Source organism: Coregonus clupeaformis, unplaced genomic scaffold, assembly GCF_020615455.1.
Source record: "Coregonus clupeaformis isolate EN_2021a unplaced genomic scaffold, ASM2061545v1 scaf0505, whole genome shotgun sequence".
NCBI classification, from domain to species: domain Eukaryota; kingdom Metazoa; phylum Chordata; class Actinopteri; order Salmoniformes; family Salmonidae; genus Coregonus; species Coregonus clupeaformis.
Window position 1 is genome coordinate 157173 of NW_025533960.1, and position 19544 is coordinate 176716.

General features: G+C 44.3%; 1 pseudogene; it reads right to left on the bottom strand.

Annotated features, from left to right (window-relative positions):
- Nucleotides 1-14586, bottom strand: LOC123484951 (annotated as a pseudogene).
- Between the last annotated feature and the right edge of the window lie 4958 nt (nt 14587-19544).

Sequence of the window (19544 nt, forward strand, 5' to 3'; positions counted from 1 at the left end):
ATACACATTTTTGAATAACATAGTCATTCTATTTCTATGAAAACAATCCACTCAGGACTGGAGTGAGAACTGGTCCTGTTCGATAGGTTTCTTGACCCAGGCTCCCAGTCCTGCCTTGTGGAATTCCTTGGTCAGAGTCTGCTTGGCAGCATGGTACTCCAACGCTGCCTGTTTGGCGTCATGGTACAAGCTGGGTTTGGCACCTTTGATTCTCAGAGTCTGTGAAAGCTAAAGTCAGGAAGAGAGAGGTTTTAATTGGACAAGAATAAAACACGGTAAGAAATTATTCAACAATCAAGTGAAAAAACACGATGTCAAAACATTTACGTTGGTAAATTGAGTTCTTGGAACATACCCAGACACACACAGCAAAAGCCACCTGAGAGTATATAAGGTGTTGTGCGGGTTAAGTAGCCTACCTTGCAGTATAGGCGCACCCAGCGGCTGTAGAGGGCGTGCTTGCAGAGCCTCGAGGGCCGTCCCAAGTCGTCCTTGCCTGTCATGGCGTTGATGACCTCTAACCCCTGGTCTCCCACAGCCCAGTTCACACTGAAGTTAGGAGCTTTCCCCGGCTGCCGTGCTTCTGCGTTGCTTATTCCTGCAGAGAAGAGAAAGTGACTTAAAAGATTCCTTTGTGAGATATATTTTTTCAGGACAATCCAGGGGCTGTGTCTGACATAAACTAAGTAGGAGTAGGATGTAGGATGAGTAGGACGAACCGCTCAGAAGTGGCCGGTTGAGATTGAACGTCTGAGGCAGGTCCTCAATGTCAGCGATCCTCTGGTACATGGCTCTGGAGAGGTGGTCTGCGTGGTACAGACTGCCCAGGATAATGCTGGAGAAGTAGATGGGCTCCGTGAAGTAACACATCAGAGAGCCCTGGATCCCTACTACGTTCCACCTGAGAGAAGGGCGTAGTGAGAAGTGCTGATCATAGGGATGCACTGCTTTTGAGTCACACAACCTTTTGAGTCTTACCACCACAAAACACAGACATTTCTGAGTGTAAGGTATGGATAAGACCCAAGTCTAAGTTAAAAACTATTTTGAGTTTTCGGATTTTACCCTGAACATTTCGATCAGTCTGAACGCAGAGGTTGAATTGGAAAATGTCTTCTTGTACCCTGTTTTTCTCCACCTAATAATGCAACCTGAGTTGAAGAAAATAATATGTAATAGCCTCTCAGTTGGACATTTCCTATTTCTTGAAAATTAAGCTCCACTTTTAGTGATGAAGGGTGTTTATTGCCTGGAGTCAGATGCTATTCAAATGATTCTGATTAGTGCATTCCTCAGGCTAGCTAACCTCTCTCTCTCTCAAGTCCCAATCACTTGTGTAACACTCTGCCAACAGAGCAGTGCTACAGGTATGATTATGCTAGAGCCGTGATTAGGCCTTTGATTAATCTCCACGGAAATGGCATCCCTGCTGGGTGTGCCCTAGGAACTGCAACAGCTCCTCAAACTGCAGGTGTGTAATCATGAACAATATTGTTGATTTATTCACTTTAGATCTCAGTAAAGTTTGTTAGATTGTTTCTTCAAGGCTTGTTCTCTGGGCTTTTGCTGTCCATGTGATTTCCTCAAGCAAAAGCCTTTGCGGCTATCTCTGACTTGTGAAAAGTCGGACAAAGTTCACAATAATGGCATAAATAGTAGATTTACATTGTTGGTGTTTTTTAAGAAAGTCATATTTAAATCTTCATTCCATGAAAATGACTGGACACCTTCTGAATGGTTACAGTTTGACTGGTTGTTAAAACATACAACCTAGTAAAAAGGAGTGGTGTCAAAGATAGACACAGACCTGGCGATCTTGTCACTGCAGGACATGGTGAGCAGCCTCTCTCCCTGCAGTACCCGTCCCAGGTCTGGATGGTGTTACTGACTTTCACAGGGATGGTCCCCTCTCCAGACTCTATCTTGGTCCTCAGCTGACCACGGCTTTCCTGTTAGGATGCTTGTCTCCCTGATCTGTGGATGAAATGGAAAGGAAATAAGCCTTTAAAATGATGAAGAAGAAGCATTTTAAAATGAAGAAGAAGAAGCATAAGAAGAAGAGCCACCCAGGGCAAAAGTCTCACCCTCAAAGGCAGCCTCATGGGGTGAGAAGATACGTGCGTCTCCGCAGGGCGACGTGCTGATGTACAGGTGGAACTGCACATTTTCCTTCAGACGAAAGCCCTGCTTGTTCTCACACCTCGTGAATATCGACTTCTGCTGCTCCTCTCTGTTGTTGCTATGGCAGACGGACACACGGAAAGACGGAGAGACAGGCGGACGCTGGGTAAGACAAGGGTAACGTTGGCATTTGTTTCTTCCGGTAAAATGAAATTGTTTATGATTGTTGTTGACCAGTCGGTCTCTACTAACCCAGTCTCCGTGTTTACAGTGACTTACCCGAGGAAGTGTTCCAGCTGTGCATACATGTACCTAAGGAGGGAACGCCGAGCAATGATCTCAGCATGGCAGTCGTTCAAAGCCAGGCCGCGGTCGCTCATGTACTCGCCGTTTATACACTTGGTCCCCGTGGAAACACAGATCACTTGTGCCTCCTTGACATCGGTGCCTGGGCGGGACGTGTGGATTGTGAGACGAAATAGTTTAAAATGGTATATAAACTACATCTACTGAATACAGTATATCATTTGTTTCTCTTGTTTCATGATGCAGTGATAAAATCAACTAGGAAATGTAAAGTGATACCTAATATACAATGTAAATTAGGCAAACATATTTTTTCGTGATTAGTTTCTAATGAAACCCCCAGTTGTGATCCATGCAGCACCAGTGGGGCTCTCTCCATTTGACAGAGAGTCAGAGATTAACAATCAACTTAAAGTCAAATTTCCTTTGGGAAAATAAATTATTCTAACAGTACCTGTTGTCATGACAATGCCTGCTAGGACCTTCCGGCGTGCGTGCGGGGATGTGAAGTTATCCGTCAACTCACTGAACTTGTCAACTACCAGACCGGACACAGCATCAGCTAGAACCTGAGATAACCACCAAGCAGAGCATGAGATACCGGGTTTCGGCATCATAACATCAGAAGAAAAACCGAGGCCTTAAACCAGAGACTAAACCCAGACAGAATAGAAGGCAAGACACAGAGAAGGGGAGGGAGGAGAGGGGTAAGTTCCTGGAGAAGATTAAACATTATGAGGACCACCTTTCTGACTTATCATATAGCTCTGATGAAACATCTATGATCAATTGAAAATCTAACCAAAACCTCCACATGAATGTGTACATTAGAAATCATCGAGGCAATGACAATCCAGGGTACCCCTATGAGACACTGCTTTCTCAAACTGAAGCTCAGGTAACAGAACAGAAGACAGGCTAGTGCAGTATAATAGATTAGAGGTGCCTACTTCTTCAGGGATCAGACATACTAACTGCAAATAAAAGGGTTTAGATAGGGATGAGTGACAGACAAGACACCAGGGAGCTTAAACGCTGCAACGCAAATCATCCATCCGCTTCATTGACTGATCTGTTCTAAAGCAGGCCAACGGAGCAGGCAGCTTGTCTAATCAATAGGTATGTTTGAATAGCATTCAGGAGCTGATGTTAATTAAGATTACAGTTTAAATTACCTTGCCTCGTCAGTCGTTATCTCAGGCAGGAGGGATTAGGGGTACGGGATTAAGTGATGTGTAAATAGATTTGAGTGTACACAAAGCAACGTGGAACGTTCAAGGCTGTAATGCACCACTGTCTCTCAAAGCTTCGTCTCCTTTTCAATTAAGCCCTGTCAGAGGCTTATAATGAGCTGGTTAGACCATCAAGTCAATTAAACTGAGAATAGTTAATAGGAAGTGAACGTTGAATACTGCCTGCAATGGAGGATGAACCAAACTGACATATCTGACCATTGCTCTCTTATTTCTTGGGGTTAAACCACCCAGATAGAGTTAAGAAGAGTCTCTGCATACTACTACAATTTTTCTATTGCTCCACAAGATTTCCGATGGGGAGAGGGGGGTGGGGGGTGTGGGGGGTTGTCCTGCATTATAAGGTTACTATGTGCTATTCTGTGCCTTACATTCAAAGTAAGCTTTTCAAATAACCATATGAAACTAGCATGTCATCCAACAGTATCTTAGTGAACGTGGTGTGGGCAGTAGTAGTTCTTACCTGTGGCAGGTGCAGTTGCAGGCCCTCTCTGGGTATAGGCTGTCTGGACGGTGTCTGGTCCAGTTGCATGTTAAAGAGGGCAGAGAGAGCAGCCTGCGCCGCCCGGGCCTTGGCCAGCTTCTTATTGCGGCCTGAGCCTTGGAACGTCTGTGTGTCAACCACCACGGACATGGCAAAAGTTCTTGGCGTGGCTCTCTCCACTCTCTGACACAAAGTCGTACTTTAGCCCGGGTCGTGAGTTCGTTGAGGATCATGACAGGGTTCTTGGCAATAGCGGGGGAGACGAAGGCTGGGACGAACGGGGTGGGTGGTAGGCCTAACGAGGACTGACTCAGGGCGGTAGTACCTGAGTTCGCCAGCAGGGGGTACTCTACTAGTCCCAGGGAGCTGAAGGAGCCATTGGTACCATTTGAGCCCAGGTAGAAGGACTCTTCCGGAGGGGCCGGGGTCTCAAACCCATTAAACAACATGTCCGGGAAGTCAGCCTGGTCGGAGGTAAAGTCTGTGTTGACCGTTAGCGTCCGGCCCATTGCCATGTGCGCCTCGGAGGCGTTGGGGAACTGAACGAACGACCGCAGAGCCTTCTCAGCCGAGTTGAGCTTAGCCTTCTTCTTGGTGGGGCCGGAGCCCTCGAACAGCTGCCCATTGACCTCGACGGTCATGACGAACACGGGTGCGTGGACCGGACCGGTCTGAGACAGCAGCTTGTACTGCAGCCCAGGCTTGATCTCATTCAGCTGCATCAGGGCATTTTTGGGCAGAATGGGCCCGGGCATTTTCTTACGCTTCTTGGGCCTGTACTTGCTGTTGTGATGCCCGTTATTACCCTCTTCTAAGGGACGCTTCCTGCCCCCTCCACACCCTGCACTGCCCCCATTAGGGAGGTGAGCTGCCCCCTCACCCCCCAACCCCTCCTTGGAGGAGGAGACCACGTTGTCCAGGTTGCGGTTTTCCTTAACATCGGTGCTGCTCGAACCTGCGGTGCCCAGAAAGAGTAACTACAACGCCTCGTTTGCGGATCTTGTAAATGTAAAATTTATAGATTCCTTTATCTCTCTTTGTAACTGGACAAGTGATGTGTGTTCCTATGTATGTTAGATTCATAAGTAGTCATTATAGAAAACATTGTATGTTAAATACATAGTAATATTAGTATCAACATTAACCTTCAATACAATCAAAGGGGCCTGAAAAAAACTTGATGAAAGGACAGATTTCTGAGGAAAATCTTTATATTTTATTTATTTATATATTTTTCAGAATAAGCACTACCAAAGACATAGGCAGTGTAAATACAAAAGTAACCCCCACCAAAATGTCTAAACATTTCAGTGTTGTCATCTGGCTCCTGATTATCTATTCATCTGTGTTATTGAAGAACTGGCTCTCAAAACTTCTAGAAATGTCCTGTGAAGGACTACATGACCAATTTAACTGTAAGGGGTTGTATTTATCATGGTATTAATAAATTAGGTGTAGCTGTGGTTGGAGGACACACATATCGCCACGTCCTGATTACAAAGCTGATGGAACTTGGTGTAAATTTTCATTTATAACATCCTCCAGCAAAAGCTCGATAGGTTACTCCTTTTCGGCGCTCAGGGATCAAATACATCCTTGTATAAAATGCAGGAGGAGAGAAGAAGGTAGTGAAAAGGGGCTTGGAGAGAAGAGGGACAAAATAAGGATATCGCCACCTCCCAAAATGGAGGTGCTAGAGACAAACAAACAAGTGTTTTCTGGGATTTTCATGCACCACTGCAGTCAAAAATGTATTCAAATAATAGTTTTCTTTTCATTATAATTTAGCTCTGGACCAAGCTGTATATCATCATTTTCTAAAACAAAGTGTACAGAGTATATATCAGATTTTTTTTGTGACTAGGCTGGTAGTTGTGGTAATGTAAATAACAGGCATGCAAGAGAAAATATAAACAGTGTAAAAAACACAATGCTGCTAGCGCCCAGCTCAACAGGAGGGGAGTAGTGATTACAACCCTGTTGGGAAAGAGAGATTATTTAACAACAGAGCATTGTGATTGACCACGCCACGACAACACTGTCCGCCGCCAACCATGCTCAGTTCTGACCCTGAAACACACACACACACACACACACACACACACACACACACACACACACACACACACACACACACACACACACACACATTAACCAGAAAGCCCTTGAGTAACCTTGGTAATGTATACCCATCGGCCTGCCAACAACCCTCAACTGTGTGTTGTGCAGCAAGGACGTCCCTGACCGACACAGTAATCCAAGTGAGCTCCCATGTGGGTTGGGCTTGGTGTAACAGGGAAGCAGGAGGATTAGGGCTGTCCTAACATACAACATGTCCTAACATCATAACTGTCAAGTGTGTAATGGGATCTATGTGATGGTCCTGGGGCAAAGCACTGCGCTGAATGAATTCAACATCTGCTCCATAGATACATACAGCCCCTCTCTCTCTCTCTGCACCTTACAACATGAGACAGCCCCATTGGGCTTGGAATTGTTTGTTGTTGTTGACAAACCCTGTATTTTGACTATAGAAAGAGCTTCCTTTCCTCAATAACCCTCCCAGGCTTGTTACAGGCAGTTTAAGGCTGAACTATAACTGCTCTCAGAACCTAGAGGAGGTACTCTGTGGGGTTTTAGAAGCTTTTCGAGAAGAGCAGGGGGTCAAGCTTAGAATCCGTCTCTTAAAACGGTCTGAAATAACGCAGGACATATCCCCTCATCTCCCCCTGAACGGGAGATTAAACTCTGATCCTACCCTCCTGAGCCAGGAAACACAGTCTGATGACACTTTCTCAAGGTCAATCCTACACAAACAAATCAGGGAGAGGAGATTTAATACATTATAGGCCTACAATTCTCCTCACTGGATTCCTTCCAATAATGTTGTGTTATTGATAGCAGTTTTCAACTTGAAATCATATAACCGAGTAAATCGTTTTGCACTACTAGGGATATTATATTATTAGTGTGTGTAAGCACTTCACAAGCATAACAACATGACAGCAAGTATAGGGACCAGTGTGGTGAAATGGAGGGGACTCACTCATGCTCTCTTCTTCATCTCCCTCCATGGTGAAGAACCTCGGCTGGTTACGGGGCTGCTTCACACCGGCTCGACCTGTAGGACAGACAGAGACACGCATACACACCCACATACATCCATCAAAAAGGCATCATGAGATATCTTGCTATAAATATAATTTATTCCACTGTCAATACTACTGCTTGCTTTTGGAAAAGATATCATGTCACACAGCAAAATAAAAAAAAACATAAGATGCTACTAGAGGAAATTGACTCTTCCTTTAAGGTTAATCTTAGAGTATATATTATACATATATATTCAGCATCTGGACTAATCCTGTCAATGCCGACAGACCATAAAGGTCTGGGCAGTCTTTTGTGACTTTAATATCGGTCCCATTATCCCTCGGTTTCAACTAGCTCAGCGTTTCCCAAACTGAAATAAAATAAATTAAATCGTGCTTGGTTCATAGAACCAGGGTTACGTCAATAACCTCCGTAGCCGCTAGATGCAGTTGTAATAAACAGAGCGGTTTCGGTTTTTTTCCTACAAATGTGGCTCTATCGTTTAAGTTAGAAAATATGACCCCATCACTGAAAGATAAGACTCTCAGGAACACGTATGTGTCTTCTGTTTCCCTCTACAAGCCGTACAGGACTCAGAATGGACATGACTAGACCCTAAATCAGACTGGGGTAAAAAGAAAGATGCATTCTTTTCTACACAGAAGATCATACAAAATCATTGCCTGATGATCTTCTGAACTTTCCAATACATTTCTGATGCATTTCAGTCATTTGAAACTATACAGTGCCTTCGGAAAGTATTCAGACCCCTTGACTTTTCCCACATTTGTTACGTTTCAGCCTTATTCTAAAATGGATTAAATAAAAAAAAATCCTCAACAATCTACACACAATACCCCATAATGACAAAGCGATTGTATTAAAAATAAAAAACAGAAATGCCTTATTTACATAAGTATTCAGACCCTTTGCTATAAGACTTGAATTTGAGCTCAGGTGCATCATGTTTCCTGATCATCCTTGAGATGTTTCTACAACTTGATTGAAGTCCACCTGTGGTAAATTCAATTGATTGGACATGATTTGGAAAGGCAGACACCTGTATATATAAGGTCCCACAGTTGACAGTGCATGTCAGAGCAAACACCAACCCATGAGGTCGAAGGAATTGTCCATAGAGCTCCAAGACAGGATTGTGTCGAGGCACAGATCTGGGGAAAATAACCAAAACATTTCTGCAGCATTGAAGGTCCCCAAGAACACAGTGGCCTCCATCATTCTTAAATGAAGGAAGTTTGGAACCTCCAAGACTCTTCCTTGAGCTGACCGCCCGGCCAAACTGAGCAATCAGGGAAGAAGGGCTTTGGTCAGGGAAGTAACCAAGAACCTGATGGTCACTCTGGCAGAGCTCTAGAGTTCCTCTGTGGAGATGGGAGAACCTTCCAGAAGGACAACCATCTCTGCAGCACTCCACCAATCAGGCCTTTATGGTAGAGTGGCCAGATGGAAGACATTCCTCAGTAAAAGGCACATGACAGCCCGCTTGGAGTTTGCCAAAAGGCACCTAAAGACTCTCAGACCATGAGAAACAAGATTCTCTGGTCTGATGAAATCAAGATTGAACTCTTTGGCCTGAATGCCAAGCGTCATGTCTGGAGGAAACCTGGCACCATCCCTACAGTGAAGCATGGTGTTGGCAGCATCATGCTGTTGGGATGTGTTCAGCGGCAGGGACTAGGAGACTAGTCAGGATCGAGGCAAAGATGAACGGAGCAAAGTACAGAGAGATCCTTGATGAAAACCTGCTTCAGAGTACTCAGGACCTCAGACTGAGCGCGAAGGTTCACCTTCCAACAGGACAACGACCCTAAGCACACAGTCAAGACAACGCAGAAGTGGCTTTGGGACAAGTCTCTGAATGTCCTTGAGTGGCCCAGCCAGAGCCCGATCGAACATCTCTGGAGAGACCTGAAAATAGCTGTGCAGCAACGCTCCCCATCCAACCTGACAGAGCTTGAGAGGATCTGCAGAGAAAATGGGAGAAATTCCCAAATACAGGTGTGCCAAGCTTGTAGCGCCATACCCAAGAAGACTCAAGGCTGTAATTGCTGCCAAAGGTGCTTCAACAAAGTACTGAGTAAAGGGTCTGAATAATTATGTAAATGTGTTATTTCAGTTATTGTAAAAACATTTTTTGCTGAAATTTCAAAACCCGTTTGGCTTTGTCAATATGGGGTATTGTGTGTAGATTGATGAGGGGAAAAACGATTTAATCAATTTTAGAATAAGGCTTTAACGTAACAAAATGTGGAAAAAGTCAAGGGGTCTGAATACTTTCGAATGCACTGTACTTCCTTCAGATTTAAATACTGTCAAAAGTACAGTCAGACTGATTTGTAATAAACTATCATAGCCCAAATAAAGAAAGTGAACATTGGCCGTTGATTACATTACTTGGTGGGGTGCTGAAAACATTTTGATATGAAAATGGGGTCTCGGGCCAAAAACATTTGGGAACCCCTAAACTAGATCTTCTGTAAAATGCTGCAGTTCACACACTATACAGTACAGTAGCCTATGTGGTTCATTTGAGAAAGCACAGGAAGTCTCCCAGATATATAATACCTAAATTATATTTCCCCAGACAGTCATGAAAACGTTCATGTTAAACATACAGTATCAATGCTATAGTATATAAGATTGAAACACACTGATGGAATAGAGTATCGGATGTCTGAAAATAGCTTACCGAGCGAAAGTTAAGGTGTAACCAGAACAAACAAATGTGCATGACAGTGATAGCAACTGTAGGAAGCAATGGGCCGAGCGATATACCCTTGCCATCGGGAGGAAACTACCGTTCATGGAGTTAATCTCAGATACTATATCAACCCACAAACAGACAGAGCGAAAAGTCAGGGAGAGAGGGAGGAGAAGAGGAGGAGAAAGGAGAGAGAGTAAATCAATATAATAATTGTAAAACAGAAAAATGGCCTTAAGTTAATCTAACTCTACTGTTCAATTTTATACAGGACATTTCTCCAGCCAATCCACCCCTACAGTCACAGGGCATTAAGGAAGCTGTTGCATATATTAATTAGCCGCGGATATCATTGTGATGAGTGTGATAGAAGGAGTCAGGCGCAGGAGGGTAATCACCGAATGCAGAGTTTATTCCGTCAGACACAAATAGCGCTGGATAGCGACAAAATCGAAACAGGCACAGGGGAAAATCTACCCTGGCAATACAAGGTTACGGTAGCTCCAACAATAACAGGCACAGGGGAAATATCTACCCCGGCAATAACAAGATGGGTACGAGTAGCTCCACCGAGCTACACTACTCTCACAATTAAACAATCACCCACAAGGACAAGGGGGGGGCAGAGGGAACACTTATACACGGACTAATGAGGGGATAAGAACCAGGTGTGTGTAATTGACAAGACAAGACAAATGGAATGATGATATATGGAGCGGCAGTGGCTAGTAAGCCGGTGACTGACGAACGCCAAGCCTGCCTGAACAAGGAGGGGAGGCAGCCTTCGGCGGAAGTCGTGACAATCATATAATTAAATAGTGATTGAATCTACAGTTTATACATCAGTCAATACAAGCTGTATTGTATCGGGCATGCTGTCGTTTTTCCCAATACTCATCTCCACAATCTATCTTGACCAAAGCCAAGACGTGGGAAAATAGTAGCCTGTTCTCTCTTTTCCTCCCTATAGGATGAAATAGGGTGTTAGGTTTGTATTCTGTCCCCGTGGTCTGTGGTGTGTCGATAACAACATAGCACTTCTGTATGGGAAAGAGTAGTCAACAGAATGAGATGCGGTAACTTCATAGGAACACTAAGGGGGTTACATAAATTCTCTGTGTTGTCCACAGAGTTGTTCTTCAGAAGAGAGGGAGAAACCCTTGAAGGACAATTGCAAATAGGCCCAAAAATAAGCTGAGATTTCTAGGGCACATTTTCAGTGTTTCAGAGAGTGGATATATCCAACTAGGACCACAGCAGCACTATTGCTCAAACATACCATTTCAAAACACTATTGAGTAATCTAGACACACTAAATGACTGAGGGTTTCAAATCGAAACAATAAATATTTTGATAGAAATACTTCATATAGACTGGGACAGTATAATTGGTGTCCTCTCTCTCAAAAGCAACCAAATGCAAAGTTCTCCCTGCAGATGAGAGAAAATGGAGGCAATGGAATGGAGATGATCTGTGATTGTCGCAGCAGCATTTCTTTGGTGCCGTTGCTTTGAAGCGAGGATGCATTTGATAAGCATTCCCACAGAAAAGCAGCCTGCTGAATCTATCCAATCAGGCCAGCCACTACAGACAGACTGATTGAGGAATACAGACTCCATTTCACTTCAGTAATGACACTTTCAAGAAGAGAGAGTGTGCAGACACAATTACATATAGAACCCATAAAAATGTCAAACTGAAAAGTTTGAGCTTTTTACAACTTTTCTCATTCAATGACAATGAGAAAATACAATAATATTTGGGAGCAACGACACGTTTGTTGATGTAGTCAACATGAAAAGCAGAGTAGATAATAGAAACTATTCATTTAGTCAGTGTTTCTGCAACTGCCACCTTATTAAGTCTAAGCTATTACAAATGACATCGGCTCACATTTCTTCCCACACCCCCTTTGCCTCCCCTTCCTGTCTGCCTGTCAGAGAGCCGTCACCTCCCTAGCATCCCCCCGTCTTAAGCTGTAGCTCTCACCGTGAGACAGCGGCGCCGCCTTCCAGGACGATAAGAGACGCGACGCTGCTGTTATTCACGTTAGGTTAATCAGCAAACTGCCACTCTACATGTCATCCACCAGGCAGGAAATTAATGAGTTAATGAATGACCAGATAATTATCATCACTGCTTTCCGGGCTGAAACGAATGTTGACGGGGATGGTTTTACTGTGACACTCTTAGCTAGGGATTAGGGACCTTGCTTTCCTGGCTGTGGGGGCCGGTGACTGTCAGTCTTTAGCAGGGGACCTTCGCAGTGAACGGTCACTTCCTAGAGTGGCCTTGTGGGTAATTGCTGGTGTTTCCATGACAGGGGTCAGAGGTCAAGGGAGAGGAAGCGTCATATTTGCATCACTGAAGATTCATATGGTCTGGGTTAAGTTACAGTCTTACTCATTAGCTTTGTCTAAATGCATCTTTGTTTGGTTCGGCTCTCACTTTCAAGTGGACAAATGCTGAATGAAGTACCAGGTCTATGATGGTTCATATTGCCTTGGACCTGCATGAACATATCAGTTTAGCTGAGTGATGAAGCATATGTCAGCGCCAAAATGAGCTCACTGAACCAGAGGTGTCTGTAGCTAGTGATAGCCAACCTTGCTATAATGGCATCATCCATCCAGATCCCCTTACAGCCACCCAGCTGTACCACATCCTATTCCACTAACATGGTGCTGGAGGCAACTGCGGCTGTTGGCTCAAAATGTGTCAGGAGTCATAATGGCCAGGCGCAGGGAGCCAGATGGGTATTAATGAAAGGGCAGCGCCATAGCCGCCATAGCCTCCAAAATAGGTTTCATTAGGAATATAGTAGCTCTTTGTCAGCAGTCGCATGCCATGGACAGTGCTAGCGCTGCACAGCTCTCAGCACAGCAGGCCACTGAAAGGCCACAACCATAGCAATAAGCATTTGGTGTGGTAATGCGCCCATTGCTATATTTCCCCTAGGCCACATACATGGCTGTAGACTGCTAGGCGCCATAGCTGAGCTAATATTCCCTGTAGGGGACCAACAACAACCAGAACCAGCATTGTGGTCAATGCACATTCCAGGAAGGGAAATGAGCAGGGATATGAATGCTGCTCTTAGTGCTAGGACCTGGGGACAGGGCTGAGAAGAGGGTCTTCACCTTCCTTTCTTTGACGCATATGGTATTGCACAGTGCTACATACAGAGTATTTTGTTAACCATATGCCTACTTTATTCATTTTTGGCAGTCAGCTTTCCCAGGGGTTTTCTAAGAGCCTGGTTTTAGACAGTCTTAGGAGGAGGACACACAATAATTATACACACAACAGTGGATGGGGCACAACATAGTAAGAGTACGTAAATCACAAGTAGAACCAAGAAAGCCTTGTTGTTAAGCTGCTTTGGTTGTTCGAAGATCAGAGCTGGCTTTTTGTGTTAACTAACCAGCCTCTCTCTCAGCCTGAACAGTGTAATCTCGTCTCTCTGTGTGACAAGAAGTGGCCTTGTACCCCGCCGCCACTAACTCCTTCCTCCCAAACATTAGCACTGCACAATGTTATCAGGCTGCCGAGCCCTGGCGCCTCGCTGGAAATGCTGGCTGCTTGCTTTGTGTGTGCTGGATAGACGGAAACTGAGGCTTAGGTTGTCACTCGCTCACCAAGATAATGGGCGACAGAAATTAGCTGGGGCAGAATGAGAAAAATGTCAACAAATGTAGTTTATCTGTGAGTGAGTTTGTGTACACATGTTTGATAGAAAGGAAGTAGTGAGACAGACTTCAAGGTTTTGGAGTGGTATTCTGTTCACTGTCAAAGCTCACAGATATCAACATTGTATCGTATCCACAGCCTGTATAGCCTCTGTTAGTCATTCATGTTCAAAGGTTTCACATCTAAAACATGATTGAAGTTTTCTCGTAAGAACTTTTAGCTAGCATATGTTTACAAGGGATATGTAGCATCAACACATTTGAGCTTATTGTTATTCACAGTCACTATCCCCAAGTTATCAATGTTGGGAGTCTTAGGACTATGAATATCACACCACGATATTAGCAAATCAATGCGAGAGCAGACTACTTCATCCTAAGGACCAACACGTGAAAGTCATAAAGGATTGCTACAGCCATATTTACATTGCTGATCCACCATCAAATATGTGGTTCTACAGTACTGTATCTATAGCAGCATATGCTTTCTGTGGGTGTAAAGATGCATTTAATAGAAACCCACAAGAGTCTGGAGCTGTATGTCTGATACATAGATCTGTCTGAAGCCTGTCATGCACGGTCCTATGGAGAAACAGACAGTATCTCACAGCCTGGACCACAGAGACCAACACCTAGTTAGCACTGTCTGCCTGTGTTGTTCACCTTCAAATAATACACTCTTGTCTCAGACATACATAGACATTCATGCACCACTGCACACTGATACACAGGCAGAACATATCTTTACACATCTTGTTATGTACTCACAGTATACTGTACACACAAGCAGGCTTGCACATGAGCACACACACATGCTGTGAAATGGAAGGACCGTATTAAAGTTGATTAAAGTGGCATAGAAACGCTAGGCAATATGAGCACCCTACATACCTTCTGTCATTGCTTTGCTGATGACACCTATGAAAATAGAGAGAAAATAAGAATATTATTATTATATCTTATGTAAAAATTATATTCCATAAAATCTGAGGTTTGTCCCCTGATAAGATAGGATAAACCCATTCCATGCTTTCTGGTGATGAAAAAGAACAATTCGAATTTTCAGGAGGGAAAATGTGGAGAATATGAAATGTAATGTTATGATATACTAACATTACATTTACTGTGAAATTCACCACAATATGTATTTAGGCCACCTGGTACCCTGCGTCTCAATCAGCAGTGAATCATCATCAACCCTTGTCAAGAGCTGGTAATACCCTCAATAAACCACTGACTCAAATCCCATCAGAGAGGAAAACAATGGTGAACTCATGATGATGATGGGAGATGCTGTGAGGGAGACACCAGCCAGAGGTGTCAGAGCTAACCAGACAACCCATGAGGAGACATTGATGAATGGAAGTTGAGGAAAGTTCTGGTTCTAGAAGTGGAATAGTACTACAGCTGGAGGGGAATTCTGAAACCAACTGTCAGAGCCATCCCTCAGTGGTCTAATGCAGATGGATCGATCCACTGGGTTTGGGCGGACTGGGGGAGAAATAAGGTGTCGGTGCCTTCCCCGGCACAAAAGCTTCTTGAACATTGCCGGTAGCAGCCGAGCGGCGGCGTATATTTCTCTCTCAAACCCTTCATTTTCTCGCGTGAAATGTCATTTTTAGACACGCAGGATAGACCCTCGACCAGGCCCCGTCAAGCCACAGGCGTGACTTACCGATGTGCCGTGGAGAGGTGATGAGATGGTGGACGGAGGAATGTGAGAGCTGAAAGGAACAGACAGAGGGAGTAGACTGTCTGTACCTCACTACTTTTTATTTGCTTTCCTATAACAGTTTGCAAGAGAGAATCCAAACATAAGATGTATCAAACTAGAAGACCAAACCAACCAAATCAACAGAGTACCTACTGTACATAGTACCTCATTGGTTATAGAATGAATCACAATCAACTACTAGATTGGAGGGAACTCAGCAGTAGGCTAGTTCATAGCTTTTCCTTTTATCTTTCTTCTGAAGCAATATTGTACCAGCTGAGGGAGCTAATTGAAGATTTAACAATGACATGTTATTAAAAATCCCACAATTGTTGACCTTATAATGCAATCTGGAAAATGCATATTGGAACATAATATTGCCTTGAAATCTCACGCAAGCAAATTCAACCAAATCTTATTGATTGACCTTTTTCAGTTTGTCAGATACAAATTGTGTGGCTATTAGCCTGAAAGTTCCAAGAGAAAGAATCCTTGAATTGTTGCAGTAGTCGATGGAAATGTGACATTTAGGGCGAAATCACATGAAAATCTAAACCCTGAAATGGGCTGAAACTGCGAACTGCAATAAATCAAAAAGCATTACAGTATATATAAATCTGTCTGATATAGGAAAAAGGACCTTCTTAGTAAGGGTGAGTCCTGTCCATTTTATTGTAAATGGTAGCCCTGGGTAATATAGGTCAGTGCTCCCATTGCTGACACAGCTAATAAAATCTCCCCTGGTCTTCAAGGCCATTAAGTGGCTGCAGTCCCCTGTGAAATCTTTATGACGCAGGGGGCGACAGGGACGCTGTATATTCTACACGCTAATCAGTGTCACTTAACGGGCTAGGATCGTGGGTCAGCCCCCTGTGGGTCTTCTCCGATGGGAGTGAAGTCTCCAGATCTATGCTGATGACAGCCTGGCATTCATACACACTATTCAGTCACCTCTCTCTCTAACTCACGTGCATCGCACAAACACACACACACACACAAACACATACTATTCTGTCACCTCAGAGTCCCCTCTACGGGCTAGGCAGAGCAGAGGGTCTGTCACTGTAATGTTAAAATGTAAACTAGTTCTAATGCTTATCTCTCTCAGCCTCTGGTCTGCAGGTATGATGAAGACAAAAGCTGAACATACAATCATAATCACAAGTTGATATTATTTGATCTTTCTGGAATACCAAGTCGGACTGGAAGCCAATATTCTGCTAAATTCTTTTAGCCGCCGAAAGTCCGAAACCTTGACGCAACCCACCCAAGCAGCCCTCTTCCTTCCATCCAGCTGGATGATAGGGGCAGTCGGATCAAATCCATTTAACGACCATCACAGGTTGCCCTGTGGTCCCTGGCTCCAGTGCTGAAAATTGCTACGTGTAAAACGCCTTGCATGTGACAGTCCAACCCTTGTTTCATATGTAGTCAGTTACCTTCCTAGAACTCAGGCAGGGATTTTGCACTCTCTCCCACACTGTACATTCAGGGGGCTCACTATTTCCAGCTGCTCAGCAGGCAGGTATACGACAGATGAGAGATTCCAGGTTCCTAGCTCTGCCTAGCTCTGCAGCTCTTCCCATCCCCAGCTATTCTCTCCGCACCACTACCCCCGTAGCTCACAACAGATGACTATCGTTGTCTTCAGCCACTGCCGCTGCCGCCAAGGCCAGGCCAGGTGCTCCCCTCTATCTCTGGGTGAGAAGGGAGGGAATGGAGGAAGGGAAAGGGAAGATGTTGAATTTCACACTTCACGGCTCCTGGATTAACCAGGTCTGGAGGTAATGTTGACAGACAGGCCGACTAGCCAGGAGAGGGGTGAGGAGGGGGGATGGGGAGGCAGAGGTGGCCCCTGTTTGAGGGGGTCATCTGGATGTCAACATTATAGTCAGTGGTGTAGTGAGGGTATATGCAGGTATACGCCATATACCCACTTATTTTTCAGTGGGCATTCCGTATACTCACTTCTTAATCCCCTCGATGCATATCAAAGTAGTGTAGTGGAGGTATACGCCATGTCAATTAATAAGGCTGACGCAACAGATCAGAATGTTTAGCTTAAAATGTTGATAAACTATTATTTATTCACATTTTCAGCGCAGCAAATGTGCACACGGCAGTAGGCCTCGAATGTTACAAATGCAATTTGCAGAAAAAAACATGTTCTAAAATGTTCACCGCACATGCAAGTGGTTTCATGGACAGAGATGGAAATATCCATTAGATATGTAGAAAGAGGGGAGATCTAAAGATGCAACAACTATCATGGGATGCTAATATGACTAGGATAATGCCTGCTAGACAATGAAAGAAAGTTGAAAACCAATAGAACAGGAGAATGCAAATGAGGAAGTCTTTATAAAATAATTGCAATGGTGGGATTTTGGCTTATAGGCTACCTTTGACGTAAGGTAAGACGTCTTTATAAAATAATTGGAATTTAAACGTCAGGTTTCAAACAATTAAAGAACAGGAAAAATAGCAACGCTAATGATAGGCCTAACAGTCTTCTGGTAGATTAAAATGCTTTCCCAAAAACCTTCTAAATGAAATGTTAACTACAAAGTAGCCTATGCTCTACCTGGCAGAATGATTTCATGATTATTTGCATTAATCCAGTGGCCATTTGTTTTGCAAACTCGATCTCATGGCCAACAGTGTTTCCCTAATCAAACAGTGCTAGGTGCCTGCACACTTCAATTAAAGCGTAACTACACAAAAAAAATCTAAATTTCATAGATTTTTCCCAGACCTCAATGGTGGTCTCTGATGTGGTTTAAGCATTGTTGTGGACTTAGAACATCCGATTGTGTTGTTTTTCTGTTTTAAAAAGTGTGAAACCTGTGTATTTCTGACTCAATTGACAGCCTCATTTATCTATTTCAATAGTAGACCTACTATTAGCCTACTGCACAGTACAGCTTGGGTTGGTCTGACTGTTAGAGACCAATATGGGATTTATCATTTTAGGTCATTTAGTGTGTCACTGTTTCTCATAGAATTTTTCACACAGGGTGCCTTTCCTCACCGGGGTGTTGCAAAATTGGGTATACCTACTTCTCCAGGTACCACTGCACCACTGATTATAGTGGCGGTGGTATAAAGCCAAAGCTACAACATAACCTAGGTTCATTTAATCATATACCTAGAACAACCTAGAACAGAACACAGCTATCTTAGGGTTCACTGGAGACCAGGAATATCTGGATACAGCAGAGCCACTATCAAGTATCACTATCAACTCCACCTATCAGAGAAGAGGATACTGTTATGTCTGACAGACAGACTGACAGAGATCTCACGACGTCACGGCTCAGGCAGACTAGACAGATACATCCCATAGCATCACAGAGTAGCCAGGTACGTCTCACAGAGCAGCCAGGTACGTCTCACAGAGCAGCCAGGTACGTCTCACAGACGCAGCCAGGTGCGTCTCACAGAACAGCCAGATACGGCTCACAGAGCAGCCAGGTACGCCTCACTGAGCAGCCGTGTACGCCTGCAGAGCAGCCAGATACGGCTCACAGAGCAGCCAGGTACGCTCACAGGCAGCAGCCGTGTACGCCTCAGAGCAGCCGTGTACGCTCACAGAGCAGCGTGTACGCCTCACAGAGCAGCCGTGTACGCCTCACAGAGCAGCCGTGACGCCTACAGAGCAGCGTGTCGCCTCACAGCGCAGCCGTGTACGCCTCACAGAGCAGCCAGGGTACGCCTCACAGAGCAGCCGTGTGACGCCTCACAGAGCAGCCGTACGCCGCACAGCGCACATCCATCCTCTTACCTTGTCTGGAATTCACTTTTCTCCCCAGTAGATTAAACTCACGACTTCACCTCACCTCGCAGCACACCAGTTAGCATAAAGGTACAGTGGAAATGATGGTACGTATAGCTTCCCAGTGTGCAGGGTGTAAACACTGGAAAACTCTTAGCAATACTTTTGAACTATTTACCTTGTTTTTACAATGGATTACAGCTAAATTAATGTATTTTATAGCGTGGGAAAGAATGAGACAAAAGTCATTACTGCGTTGCCTTTGGAGTGTTTCATGAAACAGGAATCTGCATTTAAATATTATGTGTAGGGTGTGGGGCTGAGTAAGCTTCAGAGTTATTTAGCCACTGAAATATTAGCAGCCATTGACAATCATGTCTAAACCC